Below are 14,981 nucleotides of genomic sequence, written 5' to 3'. Positions count from 1 at the left end.
CAAGTTCACCATTCAGATCTCATTTTTCCAACGCAGGTACAGAGATATACTGATGCTGCATTTTGAGAAAACATGGGAAAGATACAAGGGGAAAAGCGCACACAGATCCAGGTTTTAAGAGCGGCTCTGGAGAATGTCCACAGTGCTCCTGCCAGGGGTCAGGCTGAAATAGGTCCGGGCAACTGTGACATCACTCTTTTATGCCATGGGTCCCCCCGCCATTTCCCCTCTGCCCATGAACTGATTTTTTCCCCTCCCTCTTTTCTCTTTTTTTCCAGCAGGCTGAAAGCTCACAGATAGGAGGAGCATTGAGGGAGCACCAGCCGGTAGGATGCAGACAGGCAGTGAGTTGCTCATCTGGTCAGGCGTAAAAAGGAGAAGCCGAGAGGATTGGAAGAGAGCCCAGGGTGTCCATCCTGCTCCAGGCCACAGAGAAACCTTGTGACAACAGGGCTCCAGATTCGAAAATGATGTGATGATGTGTCTGCTCGCATACAGACATTTCTGGCAAAACGCTACCAGCAGACAATCTTATTCTTACCAATCAACTATCTGAAACCTAATTATCTCACCCTAACATACAAGAGCACAGCAACTCAGAGCACAGAACCACAAACTACTTTTCTTTTCTTTTTACTGTTTTCAATTTGGATGGACCAAAAAAATGTAAGAAAAAATTAATTAAAAGTAACCAATGGAAGGTTTTTTCTGAAAATAAATAAACAAAAATAAATAAATAATAATAATCTTAATTACACACGTTGTTTTGTCAGTGACTAAATCACTGCAAAGTTAAAAAATAAAATAAAGCTCACACACTGCTAAAATAACCCCAAAACAATCCCCCATGCAACGAACGATCAGTGGATCTGACAAACCGCATGCTCATTGGAAACTCAGCAGCCAGTGAACATAACCTGAATAATCATCTTTTATGAATGATCAAAATTTAAATTTATGAAATGAACTTCATGCTTTATTCAGTGGACTATTTTTCAAGAGTCTACTGTTCACCGTAAGGATTAAAAGGATAAAAGGACTTTAGCTGACCTTTTCCAAGCGCTGTCATCTGAGTAAGTGCTTATAAATTCTGGAAAAAGGTACAGGGTCCCCTTCTGTGAGCATAACTGTTATTTGTTTCTTTGTCAATGAAACTTATGAAAGAAATCATGTATGCCTGAGAGCAGCAAGTAGGCCTGTGTGCAGCGTGTGTTTTTCATTTATTTCATGTCTTTTAAAAACAAAAAATTTAATTGTAATTTTTCTGGAATTAATTTCTGTAATTGTCTGACAGAAGAAAATGAAGACATCCTAACCTTAAATCAGTGGGTGAAATCATGGGGGGTATGCCCATTCTTTAGATACAGTCACAGAGAAAAAAAGATTATTTTACATACACCCTTACTGTTGCCATAAATAAATAAAGAGGGTAAGAGGGCAATGCAAATCAAATACATTTGATTTATTAAATATCAGCACATGTGACCCCCTCTATAAGAGCAAATGGCAGTTTGCTGGTCTGTAACAGTAATATATATATATATGTATGTTACAGAGATATATATATGGTACAATCTTTCCTCGACTAAACGTCCCAGCAAATTTACAGAGGACACATTGTGCAATGCTCAGAGAAACTGCACAAACAAAATCCAAGAGCTGCAACTGAAACTCTAAAGGCCTCTGTTAGTAAGCTAAATGTTAAAGTCCATGAGAGTACTATTAGAAACAGACTGTAGGAGTAATGCTCGTTTGGAAGGGTTGCCAGGAGAAAGGCTTTCTCTTTCTGAAGAAAGAAAAGAAAAGAAAAAAAGAACAGCACAACTTAGATTTGGAAAGCTACAACTGAACAAACCACAAGACACCCTGTCCTTTGGGCAGAAGAGACCAAGGAGAGGCTTGCAGAGTGAAAACAAAACACAGCAAATCAGCACAAATTCATCACACCAACTGCCAAGCAAGTTGATGGAGGGGTAATGAATTTGGCTTTATTTTCCAGCAACAGAACATGAGTGCCTTGCATTGATTGAACTGACCATGAACTCCATGAAGAGTCCATGACCACGAAGAGTCAAATATGAGGCCGTCTGTCTGACAGCTAAAGCTTGGCTCAAATTGGGTCACGCAATATAACAATGACCCCAAGCACTCCAGCAAATCTACAACAGAATAGCTGTGACTGGACCTTAAGAGGGCTGTGCAACCAATGTCTGCAAACCTAAAAAAAATAAAATAAAAATTGAGAAACGTGATGAAAAGTGGGATCAAATTCATACACAATGATGTGAGAGACTCATCAAGCCAAAAGAAAAACTAATTCAAGATACTGCTGCTAAAGGTCACAAGCTATTAGATCATTAAAATTTACTCTAGATTTGGATGGAAACTTGGTACCAGTCCAAGAAAAAATGTATTTTCGCAAAGCATTTTCTATGAGTTTAACAATTCCTAATATCTTCAGTGGTTAATAGCAGTGATCAGGAAGAAAGCCCCATTACATCAGAGGTAAAGTTGAGGATTACGTGCTGGTTCTAGATTTGAAGTTGGGTTACATAAAGCACATTTTTTTATATTGCTTACCTAATATGGGATTTAATACATGTTTATGCATATTGTCAAAGTAACCCAGAGCAAAGATTCTGTATTGAGAATAACTTACTGCAAGCTGCAGAGTGAACACTTTGGATGTTCCCAGTTGTTCAGAGCAAATGGCAGCGTATGCAAAATGCTGAACATTAATCTTTCACACAGTACGACTGAGGACATTTTGGCTACTTCAGCTTTGCTGTTTACGAAAAATGTTTGCAGAGGCCCAAATCTGGTGAAAATCCAGGTGATTATTGCTTTCAGCGTTTGTTATCATATTATCAGAGGACGAATATTGACCCTTGCTCTACTGTCTGGAGGTGACAGAGCTGCCAGTGTCAAGCTCTTTCACAGGGTTGTCTCCGTCTGTGCAGCTGGGGCTCATCTGCATGGCCTTGTCACAGTTTGAACATCATGCTTCCAAACACGTTTCCTCAACAGGATTTTTTTTTGTCTGTTAGGAATGTAGGATGAGAAAAGGATGGAAATAAAAAGATAAGGTTTCACAATGCTGCCCTTCTTTCCCTAAACTGAACACTGGATTCATTTTAGTTCCTCGAGCTAAACAATACATTAACATTTAGCAGTGGTTGAATAGGAAAAAAAGGGCTATTTTTGAAGATGCAAATGTTTTGAATACGTCTGGCTAATTCCAGTTTCGACACCATTTTGTCTGCAAAATGGTCATATGTAATTTTAGGAAGAATAAAAAGTTTTGTTTGTACTGTTATTTTTTTGATTTTCTGTATTACCACAAACCCGAGCCATTTTTCCCCATTTACAGCTAAACGGGTTTATTGTAAAAGTCCCAGGTTATGGAAGATTACATTTAAAACAGGTCAAGCATTTCCCCTATCAAAGCTTTACAGAAAAGGCTTATGTATTCATTTTATCTTCAAAGGATGGAGCCAGTGCTGTGCTCTTTAAATGTGGCGGCCCCAGGTGGGTGTCTAGGGAAATTATTCAAGAATCTTGGGTCAGACACCACAAGTTCATCATATTTACTACATGATCAGAATCAACACAACACACTTCTTTTTCCATTAAAGGAGTAAATACATAGTTCACTACTTTGTTGTTATTGTAATTATATTGTCAAGCTATGAGTACAAAATATTTAGAAAAGATGCATTTTTTTCCTTAGAGCCCTCTTATGTGACAACCAGAGATGGGCAGTATCGCGTTACTTGTAACGCGTTACTGTAATCTAATTACTTTTTCGGGTAACGAGTAAAGTAAGGGATTACTATTGCAAAAACGGTAATTAGATTACCATTACTTTCCTGTAGGAACGCTGCGTTACTGCGTTACTAAAACCGTGATTTTTTTTGCGAGAATGTCTCATGACAGTGACGTAAGCGAGTGCGACGTTCGTGGCAACAGCTGTGTGCAGATCAACAGTGCATCATATATCGAGTGCGGGAGAGAGTATGAGCGTGCAGCATTTAAAGCGTGGAAGTACTGACCTTACTTTGAGTTTGATTCCATAAAAAGTGACAAAAACATTAGTGTCCGTTGTGCGTGGGAAGAAAACTTCTTTTTACAGCGAAAAAAATCCCTAAACTTCCAAGCAAGCACCGAGTGCGCTACCACGTAATGGGAAACTTACAGAGAAACTCGCGGATTCTTCCACTGACCGCCGCGGCACACCTGCACCAGGGTAAACCTCCGCCTGCCCTACTCCTGCTTTATAGGTGAAAATAGAGCAACAGGACCGCTGAGTCTTTGACTTTATTTATTTTCTGCTGTGTTTTACTTGCATCTATTTGAAAGAGTGAGTGTAAACACAAAAAAATATTTTATGTGCTGGAATGTGCAGAAAATAGGTTTAAATGTTAAACTAATTTATTCAAGTCAGAGAATGTTGCATATAATTAAATTTTTGCTTGATGCATAAAGTTAAAAGATTAAAACTGATAAAACAAGTTTTAAAAAGAGACTTTTCCATTTGATTACATTTTGTATGACAGATCATGCAGAAAAAGTAGAATTGGGCTGAAAGATCTATCACTTTATCACCTATTCAGGTTGTAAATCGTGTTTTTAAAAAGTAACTAAGTAACTAAGTAATTAATTACTATTGAAAATAAGTAATCAGTAAAGTAACGGGATTACTTTTTTGGGGAAGTAATCGGTAATTAGTTACTGATTACTTTTTTCAAGTAACTTGACCAACACTGGTGACAAGCCTTTAAAAGATTTCAGTTTTGTTTTGTTTTTTGGGGAGGGCTTATTTGCATATTGTGCTGGAGTTTTAGCTTTTCCCCAAAATAAGACATAAGGGAGTATATCAATTATGGCTGGTTTTGGACTTGTCAAGTAAATCTTCAAATTGGATGAGTGTGATGACCATTGATCAATATTCGATTTTACCTAAAAGGCCAGTATTGACAAAAACATATATTGGTCTAACTTTCGTTGCGTTGCGGTAGACTGTCAGTAGCAGCATCCAAGCTTGGGTCAGTTCTGGCTCCATCCTGCCGAGCCATAGAGGGAGTTTTGAGGCACTGTGCCACCTGTCACCAGAGAGAAAACACAGGCAGGGTGCTCCTTAGAATCCCAGCAGTCGAAGGTTTCCCATATGGCCTTAAAACACCACAGGAAGCAGAATCTGTCACTGCTACGCCTGCCACACTATGGAGTAGTCTTTACAGAGTCAGTTTGTGGTACATAATGATCTCTTAAAAGCATCATCACAGCCAATTTAAAATTGTGCTTCATATTTGATGTAAAGCACAGCTGTATGATCTTAGAGTACAGACAGTACAGTCTACCAGCCATTACAAGACAGTGAGCCACAGACAGACCAGAGATCCCCCCACCCAACCCCCACCATACACCCGCCAAGCAGGAGGACACAGATGCCCCTCTCAACCTCAACCTGCCCTAATGGCCAATGAAAATAGCCATGTGACCAACATGGGTTAAGTTGGACTGCCACAGTGTAAAGAGTCCATGGAGATAAATGGTCACCTGAGCTCCAAAAAGAGCTCCAGTTACCGTATGACCTGACTCGTCAACAGCAGTCCATGTTGACAGATGTTGTGCAGAGCTCAGCTGTGGTGGGTGGTGCTGATTTAGACTCTAGTTCCAAATGTTCCAATAACATACTAATTCCATGTGTGTACAAATGTGGCTTTATGTAGCAAGGAGGAACATTTCTGTATTTAACCTCCTAGGACCTGGCGTCCACATATATGGACATCACATTTTGGGTTGTCTAGACCAAAATACTAAATTTTGCTCTACAAGGGCCTGATATCCACTTACGCGGACATGATACTGCCACTGTTTTATCGAAATTTAAAACAAATTTCCTCTTATACAAAAATCAAGTTAAAAAAAAAACAACACACACAAAAAAAATCATCAGGTCCCAATCAGGGCAAATAGCAAAGAGAAATTGAAAATGCATGCCATGAAAGCGTTCGGGTCTTAGGAGGTTAAGGAGCAATAATTTAGATTTTCACTTTTCACCAAAGCAACGTGACTGTAATACACAATCCAAATTTCACACGTATGATACATTTTGATATGCCAAGCATTTTATTTTTATTTGAGCATTCAGCATGACACGTTTTATTAAATTTAACGCCTTTCATAGATTTATACTTCTTGCTAATGTTCTAGTATAACTCTAACATTAAAAGAAAACCCAGCCATATGAAAGGCTATAAAACAGTGTATGTCTTGTGCAAGCCCCAAGTCTAAATAAACAGGGAAGGCTCTGTCGAGAAGGGCACACACCGTAAAGTTTTTGCCAAATCAATGTGTGGATCAGAACAACTCCATGTCAGATTGGTGAAGGCCCAGATGGAGGCAGAACATCTACTGTACTAACCCTTCACAGGAACAGCCAAAAGAAGAAGACCACAACAACTAAGATAGAGGGTTTTTGTGACATGTCCTATGGCAGTGTTTCCTAACTTTTTGGAGCCACGGCACATATTTCACATTAGAAAAATCACACGGCACACCGCCAAACAAAAGTGTCCCAAAAAGCATATTGATCATTTCCCCCCGCGCACCAGGTTTAGCGGAATTGGCTCAGTTTGTCCCCAGTATGGCTTTTTTGCTTTCTTCTGACCACTACTCAAGCTAGGGCTTTCATCTGAGTCAGATTTTCTCCAGGACCCAGGTCAGATTGACTACTTTTTCTTTTTAGATATTTATCCATTGCTATCACGCCCTGCATTGTTTCACTCACAGCATGACCATTATGTAATTTCTTCTTTGTCTTCTTCTGTTTTACTGGCAGTTGGCAACCCATTTCATTAGAGCAAGTAGTTGTACTGCCCTCTAGTGGAAGAATGAAATTGTTCTGCCCGTTACTCATGTGGTCGCTCAGGCTACGTTCACACTGCAGGCAAAAGCGCATCAAATACGACTTTTTTGACCCTATGCGACCCATATCCGATCATGGTATGACAGTGTGAATGGCACAAATCCGATATTTTCAAATCTGATCTGGGTCACTTACGTATGTGGTACTGAATCAGATACATATCTGATGTTTTAGAAAGCGACTGCTGTTTGAACGGTCATGTCGCATTAAATCCATCTTTTACGTCACTGACACAAGACAGACGCCACTTATCAGCGCCGGAGAAGACATTGTGAACGCTTCCTGGCCATCCAGTGAAACTGTTGGGAAGACAACGTTGGAGAAACGTGAACATTTTATTTGTACCGTATAATCTGCAGACTCTGACAGAAATCTGCAACCATCCTTTGAAGCACCGCTCCTCTCTAAAACAGCAATAAGGACAATTATTAGGCCATATGCAAATAACAAAATAACTTTATAACTTAAAGCAAAATTGGGAAACGTAAAGTCCAAAACAAGTCTTTATATTAAGGGCCATCAGTCAAACAATACTGTTTGGTCTGGATCTAAACGGAGCGCGTTGTGTGTGACGTCTTCTTTTGCGCATGCGGGCCGCTTTGAGGGTTCACACTAGAGCGCGTTTGCTGTCACATTTTATTTGTAGTGTCAACAAGCAGACAAAAAAATCATATTTGATCAAAAAAAATCTGAATTGAGCATTAAGACCTGCAGTGTGAACGTAGCCTTAGACTACTAATCAGGAACCAGATAATATTCCACGGCACACCTGATCATTTCTCACAGCACACCTATGTGCCGCAGCACAGTGGTTGGGAAACACTGTACTATGGTAACCATGACATTCCAATTTCCTATTTTCAGATCCACAATATACTTTATTAATCTCAGAGACAATTATGTGGTCACAGTTGCTCAAGACAGTTACGAACAAGTTAAAGTACCAATATAAAATATTACAATATACTACAAAATATTACAAAATAGCTCTAATAATACAAAGAGCTCTAATATACAAATATACCAATATATTACACAAAATTGGAAGTTGAAATTCAGATGCGCCCCTTATCATACCGACTTTGTTATTAGTGTGAATGCTGATTAAGCATTCACAGTATTGTTACCCAATTATTTATTGTCATTTTCTCCAATTTCCCATGGAAAATTCAGAGGAAACAAGGGGAGCTGGACAGAAGCATGGCAAGCAACAGAGGTCATGAGCTGGAATCGAAATGGGGGCTTTACAGTTATGCAACTCTCAGCTAGAAAGCAAAGCCAAATTTCCCCCAAATGTCAAACTAGTGGAAAGCCTGGATTGGTTTCTGCTGTTCCAAAGTACCAACACAGACAACAGAAAGCACGCACATACAGTAAGACAATTATAATTGGAAACACACTTTAGTGACCTTCTGAACTTGCCAGCCTGTGAATCAAAAACTATATATTCTAATGTAATTGTCTGACAGAGACCTGCAGTGTGTCACAATTCTTGGGATATTTTCATGAAGTAATTGTTGTAGTATCTTTTAATCATTTTTTTACTGACGCTTATATGGACAATATTGTTAAGTTATATTTGTTTTACTTTTTACTTTTACTTGATTATCCATGTCAAAGTCTATAGGAAGCTGATTTGCATTGACAGATGTGCGGCACAGACAACCACAGTGTGAACAATTCCCTTAACAGTTCTGTTCAATCCTGCTATGTTTGTTGATCTATATGGGTGGGCCACCACCAAAGCCCTATTTAGAGCTAGGGGAAAAAAAACTGCTTACAGGCTGCTGGAAGTTGTGTCAGACTCTGATGCTGCAGCACCTTCCTGGCCATCAGTGCTGGTTGATAAAAGTCAGTACTTTGTGGCCTTAGATTTTAAAAACAGCAGAGGAAAGGATTCAAATAACTTTTTTTTTTGCTCTGTTAACTTCATTAACCTCAATGTATATCATATAGCTAAAAGGTACACTCTCTATTAAAAATGTGTTAATATTTGCAGAAGCCCAGGAACAAAAGGCTCATTTACAGAAAAGTTAGTAAATCATATTTAGAGCAGCAGCAAGCCAAATCAGGAACAAGGAGTTTGACACAAAAAAATGGGAGGCATTGTGCAAGTGATGAGAAAACAAGCTGAAAATGGAGAGAGGAAATGCTAATTATAGGCAGAATGACCAGCTGCCTGCTATATTTGTCCCCACATCTAAGTTAGGTTGTTTCTGCGAGAGTTTTTGGCTTCAGGGTGTGAATGTGGCTTTTGGTTTGGTCGCTGACTGAAACTGTGACACTATTTGCATACCCTCATTGATTCTGATAACACAGGCATACTCCTAATGGCTACACCTGCAGTCAAATAAGGTAGCTTACATCTCATGAGACTGTGTGAATCATTTTTATGTGGACATAAATAGGTGGGATTCATTCTATCTGCTGAGCCATTTATGAGCATTTTCCGAATGAAAGGAATTGTTTCGTTTTCGCTCCTACGTGTGAGAAATTCAACAGAGAAAATGTCAGTCCTCTAGCAGGAAATCCACACCGACCCCCTGCAGGGCACACTTTATATATAAATGATGACATCAGGAAAATATTTGAATTTGTGGTTTCCAGCTCTGCCCTTTTAAAAACTCCCTACCAATATAATGGCAAACACTGTAGGTGACTATACAGCATGACCACATGAAGAAAGGGAGGTGCAAAAGGCATGGAAAGTCATGACACCAGCTGAAAACGATCAGTAATTAGAAAGTAATCCTGCCACTTAGTGCAAATTAATATCGGCTGGTTCAGTTCCAACTGGTCACTATAAAAAGGTGTCTCATTACCAAGGTGTCACACAAGACAGATTTCATGATGGTTAAACCCAATGAGCTCTCTCAAGACCTTATTGGTGCAAAACATATTAATGGCATTGGTTACAGAAGAACTTCTAAACTACCGAAGGTTCCAGTGACTACTGCTGGGGCCATAATCCAGAAGTAAAGAACATAATTTCAGCATAAACGAGCCACAACCAGGTTCTCCAAGATTTCAGAATGAGAAGTGAAAAGAATTATCACAAGAGTTGTCCAAGAACCAAGGATCACTTGTGTGGAGCTACAGAAAGACCTGGAATCAGCAGGTAAAATTTTTCAAAGAAAATGATAATGAATTTAACTGCCATGTCCTATATGCACACTCACCACGTAGGACTCCACTGCTGAAAAAAAAAAAGCATGAAAAAGATTGCTGGAAAACATTTAGACAAGAAAAGCCTGTGAAATACTGCGAGAATATAGTCTGATGAGATAAGGCTAAAACTGAACTTTTTGGAGTTCAATAAACACCATACCAACAATGAAGTTTGGAGGTGGGAACATCATCGTGTGGCAAGGGCGTAGATTTGGCATGGACGGAAGGGACATGTCCCCACCAATATCGTGCGATTATTGAATTGTCCCCACCAATAATTTGATCTCTTCGAGTAAAGAAAAACAAAACCGATAGAAAGAAAAAAACGATCTGTCAACGTCTCGTTCACCCAGCGGTGCAGAAAGAGTTAAATTACTTCTCTACTGGAGTCCTCGTGTGACAAATATGGCCAATGTGATTGGCTGTGCCTTTCAGGGAGCTCTGTTTAGTTTTAGCAGCGGCAATCCTGCGCTGCGAGGACCTGCAGGCAGTGTTGCCAACTTAGCGACTTTGTCGCTATATTTAGCGAGTTTTCAGACCCCCTTAGCGACTTTTTTTTTCCTAAAAAGCGACTAAAGACAAATCTGGCGACTTTTTCCTGGTATTATTGGAGACTTATTTAGGACTACTTTTTGACGTGAAAACGCGTATCGCTCTTACTCTCAACAAGCAGCGGTGCTGCCGTGGGCACCTCACCCGTGCCAAAGCGCTCACAAGCGGAGGCTTTCTGGCATCGTTGTATTTTTACTCAGTTGTATATAGCATTTGTATTCTATTTTTATCTTATTGTATATTTTATTCTACTGTATATAGTATTTTATTCTATTCTGTACAGTTGTGTACTGTATTTATTCTTATTGTATTCTAATTTTTGCTTAACTTTTGTCCACTTCCTGCTGTGACAAAACAAATTTCCCACGTGTGGGGCTAATAAAGGTTATCTTATCTTATAGTCCTCCCCCAGCTGCTTATCGGGGCAGGAGACGTTCACACCTGTGCGTCCAAACGCCGCTCCCGCACTGACTGTAACGCAGTCAGTTCTTCCTTTACTGTTATGCTGTTTTGTGGATCACAAGGTTTAAAACTACTTATAAACACACACTCTCACACACAAAGTAACTCCACCAGAGTGCCAATTTCGGGTCACTTTTGCCGGTCCAGGCCCGGATAAAGGAGCAGGGTTGGAATTGACATTAAAAAACAATAATTGCTAAAATAAATTTAATTTGTAGTTCTAAATATATTCTAACTGCATTTAGGACGTTTTTTTTTACTGTCTCTTCCACGGTGTTATTTCTCTCTCCAACAACGTAGGTTACAATTACATTAGCATGACAAATTATGCAAATTACGTGATGACGTCATTTGGCGACTTCTAGCGACTTTTAGGACAGCCAATAGCGATTTTCCTTACTGAGGAGTTGGCAACACTGCCTGCAGGGAGGAGAGGAGGATGGCAGCAAAAAAGGAAGAACCTGGATATAAGAAAGTATTTTTCAAAGAAACCTGTAAGTCACTTAAAGTCAAGTTCACTCATGAAATGTGTCCGTCATAATAACGTTACAGGCTATGCTAGGCCATACATGCCAACCCTCCCGAGTTTTTCGGGAGAATCCCAAATTTCAGTGCCCCTCCCGATAATCTCCCGGAGCCACCATTCTCCCGAATTTCTCCCGTTTTTCCACCCGGGCAACAAAATTGAAAAACCATATCCCAGATTGGCTCAGCCAATTCCAGTTTCCAACAATGGCTACTACTACTGCAGCTACTTAGTTTTAGTATTGCTCTTATTACGCTTTCTGGGTCGCAAAAGAAACGTTTAACATATTTTCAGGCGAGAATGTAGCTGAGTAAACTTCAAATATCTGAGCCGACGAGAACAGCAAACTCCGGACACATCGTTTTAGGCGTTGGCCCACATCAGTCTAAAATTGTATGTAACTATGAATAACGTGTTGCCATGTCCACCAGGAGAGACTGGACAGTATAGATGTAAAACGAATATGTCAGCAGTTTATCTCAGTTAATGAGAGGAGCAGGCATGTGCTTGGCTCCTTCACATAGTGGGCATTGGTTGTAGTGTGGGGCACCAGTAGTCCATGTCTGTTGCTGTAATAGTTCATGTTTAGAATAAGAAATCCCAGCTCACTAAGTTGACCGGGACAATAATGTGCCTAAAATGTTGCATAATTTTTGCTGAGAGATCTTTTACTTTGTGGTAATCTTAGATGAGTAGTTTATGGACAAAACCCACCAGGTCATTCAGTGTTCCCTTAGTGCTAATGTGTAAGCTATATTGGTGTAGTATAACTGAAGTAATGTTGTTAAGTCCTTAAAGTCATATTCTTTTATTGTAATGACCTATTTGAATCTATTTTTATTTTTACATGATACCTAATATATATGGAATATGACTGAAGTAAACTAAAGTCTAAAATACTTAGTCATTTGTTTAATAGTAATATAACATTATATAATTCACAAAACTAGAGATGGCACGATACCACTTTTTTATGTCCGATACGATATCATAAATTTGGATATCTGCCGATACAGATATGAAGCCGATATAGTGTTTTTTAATCAACAAAACTGTTTTTTTTAAATATCTTGCTGCATTTTGTATAAGTTCATACTCAAGTTTAAAACAACAACTACACTAAAGCTATTCTGTTATACCTGTATGCAAAAAAATATTTCATAGTTCAGCAATACTGATCAATCTAATAAACTTAAACCTACACCATCCTCCCTATTCTGGTATTTTAAAGAGTACTTAGCGTAAATATTAAGCAACCTAACTAATAGGGTTCCAACTCCCAGCAACAACAAAAATAAATAAATAAAAAATAGGGAACCACCCGTCACGCTCCACCTCATGATGCTTAATCGACGTAATCAACCTTAATTTGATGCAATGTGGGGGGAAAAAAATGCACAGAAATCAATTATTTTTCAAGAAATATTAAATAGATTCAACATCTTTCTTCAACAAAATTGCAGACTGCACAGATGGTACCTTCCCAAAGGAAAAAGTACTATAGCTTACTAGGGTATATATACTGTATTAGACTTAATAGTCACTATATACAGTAATTGACTTCTATTCATTTTACATCAAATTAAAACTTTGGGTGTCAGATAATTATTTATTAGAAGCTAGACATTTTAAATGAGAATAAGAAAGAAAAGTATGTCTTTGTGCCCCCTTTTCCCTGTTAATGCCCTATCGGCCCCCCCTGGCTAAACTTTGCTAGATCCGCCCCTGCACAGTTACCAGCGTCAGCTACGTAGAAAAAGATCCCTGAGTAGAAAGTAATATTAAATAAATTCTAACAGCTTATCAAGCTTAAACGTGCTGCTGTTGTTTATCCACTGGTTTCCTCTTTCTGGTGCAAAGTGGGCCAAAAACAAACCAGAGACACTGACTCGCGACAGAAAAGCCGATCAGCTGATCATTAAGCAGTTTCATGATTGAAGTAGCAGCAAGAAGAGGCAGTCGCTCCATATATCGCTTGTTAAGCATAACGCAGGAATGCTTTACAAACATTCAGAGATGGACTTACACACTTGCTTTACTTCTCTCGGGGATAACTTTGTCGGAGATGAAATGCCGGGTTGCTAGCGAAGCTCCAAATGCTATCCAGACCACCGACAGGTCCTGCATGCCACAGCCGCTCTATCACGTGATGCATACTGCTCCGACGTGCTAACGTTCTGAGGTGAGTTACGGCGTGTTGCAAGTTTTGTGAGGTGCTTTCGTGATATTTAATGGATCGGATTACATTTTTTATTTTTCTCCGATATCCGATCCAGTAATTTAGGTCAGTATCGGACCGATACGATACGTAATATCGGATCGGTCCATCTCTACATAAAACCATGAATTGTAATTTTAAATGGTTTAAAAGCATGTAGAATAGCATATGTAAGTGTTTTTCTCTGGTTTTTTTTTTTTTTTTTTTTTAAATCAAGAAGCAAAGACGCAGGGGGGAAAAAAAAAAAAAAACAGGGCAGGGTTCGGTGGCTGAATCATCCGTCCCCACCAATGCCAAGACCAAATCTACGCCCTTGTCGTGTGGGATCCTTTTTTTTTTTTTTTTTTTTTTTTTTTTTTTCCCTCCCCCAGCATACGGCATTGGCACATTTCATATAAGTAAAGAAAGGATGAATGTAAAAATGTGCAAAGACATTTGTGATTAAAAGTCATGCCATCTACCAGGATGGTGAAGGTGAAATGAGGGTGGACGTTTCAGCAAGACGATGATCCCAAACACACAGCCAAGAAAACTCAACTGCTTTTAGAGAAAGATAATAAAGCTGACAATGTCCCAATCTAAATTAAGGGATAAAAAAAAAAAAAAACCCTTAACATTATTCTGTCTTCTTGGAAGGCTTTGAGGTTTTGTACATGTGTTCCTCTGTGTTAAAGTGTGTAAGTGAATGAGTTTGAGTCTGTAGCGTTTCAGGGAGAATGTGGTGGCTGCAATAAAGAGAAGCAAACATATCAGCACTCTGAGGTTTGCCCTGTGCTTTGATGTGAAGTTTTTGTGCTGCTGAAAACAAGATGTTATGATCATGTAGACATGAATTAACAATAACTCAATGTCCAAACCCGAGGTCAGTGGCTCAAAGTTTTACTGACCCATGTACATTTTTACTGCCTTGTGAAAAATGCTTTTATCTGTCTGAGACAGAGATATCTCTATGTATGTATATTTAATTGAGACACTGTTTTATATCATTTCACTTTTAATCCCCTGAACTCCAAATTTAGACTCACCGCTGTTCACTTCCATGTAAAATAGGACTGCTGCCGTCAGCCTTCAGCAAGCTGTATCATTTAAACATGATGTCAGACTATGGTAACAGTCAATCTGCA

The 14,981-nt window shown here is 39.1% G+C and overlaps 1 protein-coding gene across 7 annotated transcripts in view; it reads right to left on the bottom strand.

Annotated features, from left to right (window-relative positions):
* Positions 1-14,981, bottom strand: part of hivep3a (HIVEP zinc finger 3a) — a 57,834-nt gene that overhangs the window by 27,475 nt on the left and 15,378 nt on the right. The window lies entirely within an intron of this gene.

This window comes from Simochromis diagramma, unplaced genomic scaffold (genome assembly GCF_900408965.1).
Source record: "Simochromis diagramma unplaced genomic scaffold, fSimDia1.1 OVJJ01000753.1, whole genome shotgun sequence".
Taxonomy (NCBI): domain Eukaryota; kingdom Metazoa; phylum Chordata; class Actinopteri; order Cichliformes; family Cichlidae; genus Simochromis; species Simochromis diagramma.
Note: the sequence above shows the minus strand (reverse complement) of the source record. Positions and strands in the feature narration are given on the sequence as shown.